Raw genomic sequence first — 8,063 nt, 5'->3', positions numbered from 1 at the left:
GTTCTCTGAATGGCCCCAGGAAGAGTCGGTTCTCTTCTGGATTGTGATCATGCTGTACCTCATGATGATCCTGGGCAACTCCACCATCATCTTGCTCTCGTGCATGGACCCTCGTCTCTACACCCCTATGTACTTCTTTCTTAGCAATCTTTTAGTTGCTCATATTAAAGAGACAGAACTGTTTGAGTGCTCTGACAATGAATTCAAGCTAGATATTTAAAATAATGTAAACAACCTCAAGAAAGTACAGAGGTATTATTCAGAGTTGGAGCAGATCAATTTAACAGAGATTGAAATAATAAAAATATGAAGTAGAAATACCAGGCTGAGAAATACAATAAATTAAAATGAAAATTACACAGACAAGCAGCAGCAGCAAAGGTGAAATTTGTAGCTATCTTTGGACTTGCTCTAATCCGTAATCTTGAGGTAATGTCCTAATTGTGTTCTCTTCAGTTTCTCTCATCAACATTTTACAGTTCTCACTGCAGAGACTTTTCATCTTATTGCTCAAGTTTGTTTCCAGGCATTTTACTTTATATTTTTTTAGTTATTGTCTATGTAATAGTTTTCACCATTGGTGTATAGAAATGTTACTGATTTTTATGTGCTGATTTTATGTCCTGTTACAGTTAATTCTTCCTGAAATTTTTGGTAGAATCCTCATGTGAATCCATCTACTCGTGAGTTTTTCCTTACTGAGGAGTTTTTGATTAATGAGTCAATGTACTAACTGGTTTTAATACATTCAGAATTTTTTTTCTCCTGGCTTGGTCTTGCTGGAATGTATGTGTCTAGGAATTTCTCTGTTTTCTTCTAGGTTATTTAACTTATTGGCTTATAATTATCCATGATAACCTCTTATCATTTTTTGATTTTTGTACTATCAGCTCTAATATTTCTGATTTTGTTACTTTTTTCTTAGTCTAATTTTTTTTCCCTTTTTCTTAAAGATTTATTTATTTATTTGAAAGTCAGAATTACACAGCGAGAGGAGAGGCAGAGAGACAGAGGTCTTCCATCTGCTGGTTCACTCCCTCGTTGGCCGCAATGTCCGGAGCTGGGCCTATCTGAAGCCCAGAGCCAGGAGCTTCTTCCAGGTCTCCCATGCCGGTGAAGGGGCCCAAGGACTTGGGCCATCTTCTACTGTTTTCCCAGGCCATAGCGGAGAGTTGGATTGGAAGTGGAGCAGCCAGGTCTCGAACCAGCACCCATATGGGATGCCAGCACTTCAGGCCAGGGTGTTAACTAGTTGTGCCACAGTGCCTGCCCCTAAATAAAAGTTTTTCCATTTTGTTGGCTTTTGAAATTTTTTTATTTGTTAATTTGAGAGGTAGAGAGGTTGAGAAACAGGTGGAGCTCCTGTCCACTGGTTCCTCCTCAAATGCTGGGGCTGGAGCCAGGGGCTGGAGCTGCATGCAGGTGTCCATTGAATTCCGAGTTACTGAAGCCATCACCACTGTTTCCCAGCATCTGAATTAGCAGGAAGGTAGAGTCTGAAGCCAGAGCTGGGGATGAAATCCAGGCATTCCACTGTGGGATGCAGGCATCTGGATCATTTAGGTTAAACGCTTGCTCCCTGTTGACACTTTTTACATTAACACTTGGGTCTTTTCAGATATATGTGTATTTTCTATTCTCTGTTTCATTTCTTTCTGCTCTATTCTTTATTATTTCCTTCACTCTACCTGTTTTTAGTTATTTTTCTCTATTCTAGTGCCTTGAGACATAAAATTAGCTTATTGATTTAAAATATTTAATGTAGGCATTTATCACCATAAACATCGTTAGTACTGATCTCGTTCCATTCCAAAAGTTTGGGTGTGTTGTGTTTTCATTTTCACTTGTCTCTCTACTTATTTCCTAGTTTACCCCACGAATTATCCCTTTGCAAAATATTCTTGCAACAGTCTGTCGTTCAAGTCCCACATATTTCTGACATTTCCAGCTCTGTTATCACTGATTATTAGGGCCATTCCGTTATGCTCAGAAGATATCCTGGTACGATTTCAGTCTTCCCAACTTGTGAAGCCTTGTTCTGTAGGCTCACATGTGATCTGTTCTGGAGAATGTTCCATGTGTGCTCTGAGAAAAAGCCCATCCTGCTGGTGGCTGGCATGTTCTGTCATATATCTGTCAGGTGCGATCAGTCTGTGGTGTTGTTCAAATACTGTTTCCTTATTGATCTTCTGTCTGTTCTCTCCGTTACTGACTGTGAGGGACTGAAATCTTCTATTATTATTATGCCAGTGTCTATTTCTCCCTTGAGTTCTGTCAGCGTGTGCTTCATATTTGTGGGTTCTCTGATGAGATGTATATATAATTATCATATCTTCCTAATGGGATGATCCTTACTCCTTATTAACGTTCTTTTTTCTCATATGATAACTGTTTACACATTCTATTTTGTGTCCTGGAGACCTTGTGGTGACTTGTAGTCTCTTGTGGTTAGCTTTTGCATTGGGCACATTTTACCATCCTTCACTTGCAGCTTCAATGTGTTCCCAGGCATAAAGTGAGACACTTGCATACCATGCACACTTGGTACTTGCTTTTTTAATGTCCACTTAGCCACTCTCTGCTATTTTGTTCATGAGTTTAATCCACTTGTATTTAAATAGTTTTTAACAGGGAAGTGCTGTCTTCTGTCATTTTATCGATTGCCTCCTATCTGCCTTACAGCATTTTACCTGTCCTTGCCATTCTAGCTGCCATCCTCTGCAGTTTGCCAGTATTTCTGCAGTGACAACACTTTGATTCCTTACTCATTTTCTTTTGTGTATCTTCTACAGGTGTCTTCTGTCTGGTCACGATGGGGTTATGTAAAATATCGCACACCTTTAAAACATATTTTAGGGGCCAGCGCTGTGGTGCAGTAGGTTAAACCCCACCCCACAGCACAGGCATCCTATATGAGTGCCCGTTCGAGTCTCAGCTGCTCCACTTCCAATCCGGCTCTCTGCTATGGCCTGGGAAAGCAGTGGAAGATGGCCCAAGTTCTCGGACCCCTGTACCCACATGGAAGACCAGGAAGAAGATCCTGGCTCCTGGCTTCGGATCAACTCAGCTCCACCTTTGAGGCCATTTAGGGAGTGAACCAGCAGATGAAAGACTCTCTGTCTCTCTCTCTCTCTCTCTCTCTCTGTAACTCTTTCAAATAAATAAATCTTTAAAAAATATTTTAGACAATAAACTTAATTTCAACAATATTCTAAAATTTTAGTCTTCTACATATCCCCCCACTTTATATGATCAGTGTCACAAATTGCATCTTTTTATAGTTTGTACTAATGAGTGTACTTTTATAGTTCTAATCACTTTATGAGTCTATCTTAAAATTCCATGCAAGATTTAAAGGTGATTTATGTATCACTGCAGTATGAGAGGTGCTGTATTGTCTCTACACTTTACTAGACAGCTTTCTATTTTTTTTTTCATGTTTTTGTGTTGTGTAATGTCCTTTTGTTTCCATGAGAGGGCACTCTAACAATTCTTGTAAGGCCAATCTACAGACAAACACCCTCAGCTTTTCTGTATATGAGAAAAGTCGTCGTCTCTGCTGCAGGGACACTTTTGCCAGACACACGTTGGTTTGGAAGTTTATTTCTCTCAGCCATGTAAACATCTCCTTCCATATTCTTCTTGTCTGTAAAGTTGCAGCTGAGAAATCTGAAAATGTTACAGAAGTTCATTCGAATGTGATGAGACACTTTTCTCTGCTTTAAGGTCCTCACTTTGTCCTTTTTTTTTTTTTTTTTTTTTTTGACTGTTCAATCACAATGTTTCTCTATGGAATTCTCTTTAAATTTATCCTCAAGTTAGTCCATTGAGCATCTTGAATGCGGATGTCCACATCCAGGAAGTTTCCAGCCGTTGTCTCTTCAGATGAGGTCTTTGCACTGTTCTCCCTTCTGTGTTATAGTCTCCCACACTTCTCTGTTGTTCCAATAGTGCTGCCCCGTAAGTTCCTTCAGCTTCTTCCACTACCCTTTATTCTTTCTCCTTGTCTGACTCAGTAATTTCAATGACCGCTCATTGAGTTGGCTGATTATTTTTCTTCTATTTGTTCGATTCTACTATTGAACCTCTTCTGTGAATTTTTCAACTTACTGTATTTTTCAGATCCACAATTTTGCTTATTGATTTTTCATGGTTTCTTTCTGTGCTCATGCTTCAACATTATTCATTTTTTAATTTTACTTTAGTTTTCTCTTTGTGTTCTCTTATAGCTCTTTAGAGTTAGATTCTAGATTTACTTTCTTTGGTCGATCTATATTTCTTTTTTTCATATGCTTTTTAGTTTTTGTTGGGAGTTAGGCATTTAAATATTCCTTCTTTATAGACTGGACACTGACAGGGCAGCACTGTCAGCCCAAGAAGAAATCAAGGACTCCAGTGTTTTTAGACATTTTCTCTGGGTTTGTACAAGAAATTTCCCAATTACACAGATTTTCCCATCTCTCTTAGGAGCGTCTATAGTTGCTACAGCAATCCAGCTTGTCTTTATTCCTAGTAGCCCTTGGGCATCCAAAATATTCCATCAGCAACTTGAGTACAGAAGCACAGGAGCCAATTCCTTGGGTAGCCCACAGAAACGCCAGAATGTTGGATGACTGTTCCAGTCACCTATTTTCCGCAGGGGAGAGGCCCCATGCTGGGCATTTTCTCACAATTGCACTGGTTTAGGGGAGAGCCACTGTGGGAAAAAATAAATGACTTGGGGCTGTTGTTGGCTTCACGTTTGTTTGAGCTATGCAGCTTCTTAAATGGTTTCCAAAGCTCTCATACTTTCTGGATGTTCTGTTGTTGTGAGATAGGTGTTTCTGAAGGGAATAGTATTGCTGATAGCAATCATCTTTATGGATTTGTCTCCAATATAAGCAGTTACATACGCTGAAGTTCCTAAGTTTGGTCCTTCACTGGGATGACACTGTCTGCTAAATGGCCCGGAATCTCCATTCTCACTGAATGACAATCAAGAAATAGAGGTATGGAAGCATAAAAATGTACCTGGCTTTGATCTAGGGACCCCATTACCTGGATTTTTATATCATGTCTATAATTAACTAAAATGAAAACCATACAGGAGCAAACATCTTTATTTATGTGAGACTTAATAATGCAATATTCTAATGAAATATTTGGCAATTGATAGATGTGTAAATATAACACAGGTAAATGCACTCAGTAATGTTGCATTGTTGCAACTTGATACGTGAATGAAATATGAGGCTATGTACCTTGTAGTATGAAATGAAAATTGACCATTTCTATGAACTTTTAGAACAATATAGTAAAGCCCCCATTGTGAATTCATAGATATCTAAGATCCTTTCACTTCTCTGAACTTGTGAAACTGTTTTACCAATGTGGTGTGGTCCACAGTTCCTTCCTGAGATGCCTGACTGGTCTGTCAGATGTGCTGTCTTCATTACAGTTGGCTAGCACACCCAGCAGCTGAGCTCCAGTAACATTGTCATTGCACAAAGCTGAAGCTCTGGATCCATACACAGCTCCCTTTTCCATACCACTCCAGCCCTTGGCAACCACCATCCTCCTCTGTTTGCCTGATTGTGGCTCCTACAGGTATCACAGAGGTGGCCCACACTATACTTATCCTCTGGTTACTGACTTGACTCAGCATTGAAGTCCTCAGGATTCCTGCATGCTGTTTCATGGGATAGCATTGCCTTCTTTAAAGGCTGTGTAACATTCCTTCCTATGTGTACCCCCCACGTTTTCTCTATTCACTTGTCTATCTATGGTGTTTGCATTAGCCCCACCTTTTGGCCACTGTGAACAATGCTGCAACAAACCCAGGTATACAAAAAAAATTGCTGTTACCATAATTAGATTGAACATTCAATTAATTTTCCAATAAAGATGCTGGCTTATTTTGCATATAAAAATAGTTTTCCTTTATCTTACTCAAAGAAATCTAAAAGTGTATAAATGCAGATCCTAGGAGATAATCTGCTTTTCCAAAGTCACACAGTTAACGTTAGCTAAAGGCAGCAATGAGGCACTGTGATCACGGAGAAATCTCATAGATGGCTTCAATATACATCATGGAAAATCCTATTTATCAGAAGCAAACAGATCATAAATGGGACATATAAACAGGAATTTGGTGGTGCTCCAAACTTCGACCCATCTTTAAGAAATATCTTTCCATTTCATGATGTATGTTTTAAAATGGTTTACCTACATGTACACCTGTATACATACTTGCACAATCTTAACATTTAGATCCAGTCATTTTTTGTCTGAAATCTATGGTTTTGAAATTCCACAGACTGGGCCGGCACCGCGGCTCAATAGGCTAATCCTCCACCTTGCGGCACCGGCACACCAGGTTCTAGTCCCGGTCAGGGCACCGGATTCTGTCCCGGTTGCCCCTCTTCCAGGCCAGCTCTCTGCTATGGCCTGGGAGTGCAGTGGAAGATGGACCAAGTCTTTGGGCCCTGCACCCACATGGGAGACCAGGGGAAGCACCTGGCTCCTGGCTTTGGATCAGTGCGATGTGCCGGTCACAGCACACCGGCCGTAGCAGCCATTGGAGGGTGAACCAACAGCAAAAAGGAAGACCTGTCTCTCTGTCTCTCTCTCTCTCACTATCCACTCTGCCTGTCAAAAAAAAAAAGCAAATAAATTCCACAGACTGAACCCCAGAACATTTTACAGGGACCTTTGCAGTCAGGACCTTTGCATGAATAATGGTTTCATGGTTTCCCGCTGCTCCGTGGTGGACATGGGTCCCTTACTCGAGAACTGGAGCTGCAGGCCATCCAAACAGGCAGATGTCCTGTACTTCGGCCAGGCCTGTTGGGACCGCTTTGAGGGCTGTCTTCTGCTGTGTTTGATTACATAGGTCCAGGCCACCCAGTTTTGAACCCCTCAACATAAGTAATCTGGCAGCATGATTCTGAATAAACCTAAAGTACCAGACAGCTGAGACAGTTAAACCCCAACAGTGTGGGTCCTCCATGGTGCATGGAACATGATTTCTACTCTATTCTGACGCTAGACCAACCTGCCAAAGAGGGGTCTGTCTGCTCCCTGTCTGGAACACCTCCCCAGCCTTTCTCCATAATCTGTGGCAGCAAAGATGCATCCACATTAAGTGAGTTCCTCCTAAAGACATGATCTGAGAGGGGCGTTGGGGTTGTACTCCAGTGTGCCTACTGCAGGAGAAAGTGTCATGAAATGTCCATCTCCCGTGTCTGCTAACCACTTCGATCTGAGGATTCACCCAAAACGCAGCATCCAATCCTCAGAGATTGGCATGATGCAACTGAAAACTCTAGTTGTGTGGAAAGACACTGGAATTAACAAAACCAAACTTTAAAAGCCCACAATATTAATAGTTGAAATAATTCTGCTTTTCTCTTTCTATATTTTATTTTCAAGAGATATACAACTTAAGAGTATAACATATAATTAATTAACTATAAAAACAATGCAGATTATTTTCAAATACTGGAGCATAAAAATATAAAAGCAGTAACACTTAGAATATTGTCACCTCAGGATAACACATCCTGTATCCCTGATCTACCTCAATCATGAACATACACATGTGTACACATACACACACACACATGTGCACATGCACACAAGCCTTAGAAGCCAAGGAGGAGCCACACATGTCTGCTCTTATCTAACTATGGAGACCTTTATTCCTTCTCTTCTCTGAAAAAGGCTCAAATCCCCGGTAAAACACAGAAGGTAGATACTTCTCATTAAAAATATCAGCAACAGGTATAATTTATACACATCACACACATTTATATGTAATCATTTTTAGGTCACTCTTTATTTCACCAAGAAAAATTGACTATTTTTTATTTTAACTTTTATTTAATGAATATAAATTTCCAAAGGAAAAATTGACTATTATGATATCACTTCCTACTAAAACTCAAGGAGGCTATCGTCTGGCAATGGATATCTGGGCTGCGTGCTTGGAAAATTCTCTGGATATTTGGTGACAAAGCACTGAGTGGAAACAGTGCAAAGAAAAGACCACATCTGATCCACAGAGGGCTCCACAAGTAACATCC

This window comes from Oryctolagus cuniculus, chromosome 6 (assembly GCF_051225735.1).
Source record: "Oryctolagus cuniculus isolate XC-2025 breed Fujian yellow rabbit chromosome 6, ASM5122573v1, whole genome shotgun sequence".
In the NCBI taxonomy this organism is placed as follows: Eukaryota; Metazoa; Chordata; class Mammalia; order Lagomorpha; family Leporidae; genus Oryctolagus; species Oryctolagus cuniculus.
The sequence above is the reverse complement of the archived record's forward strand: the minus strand, read 5'-3'. Positions refer to the sequence as shown.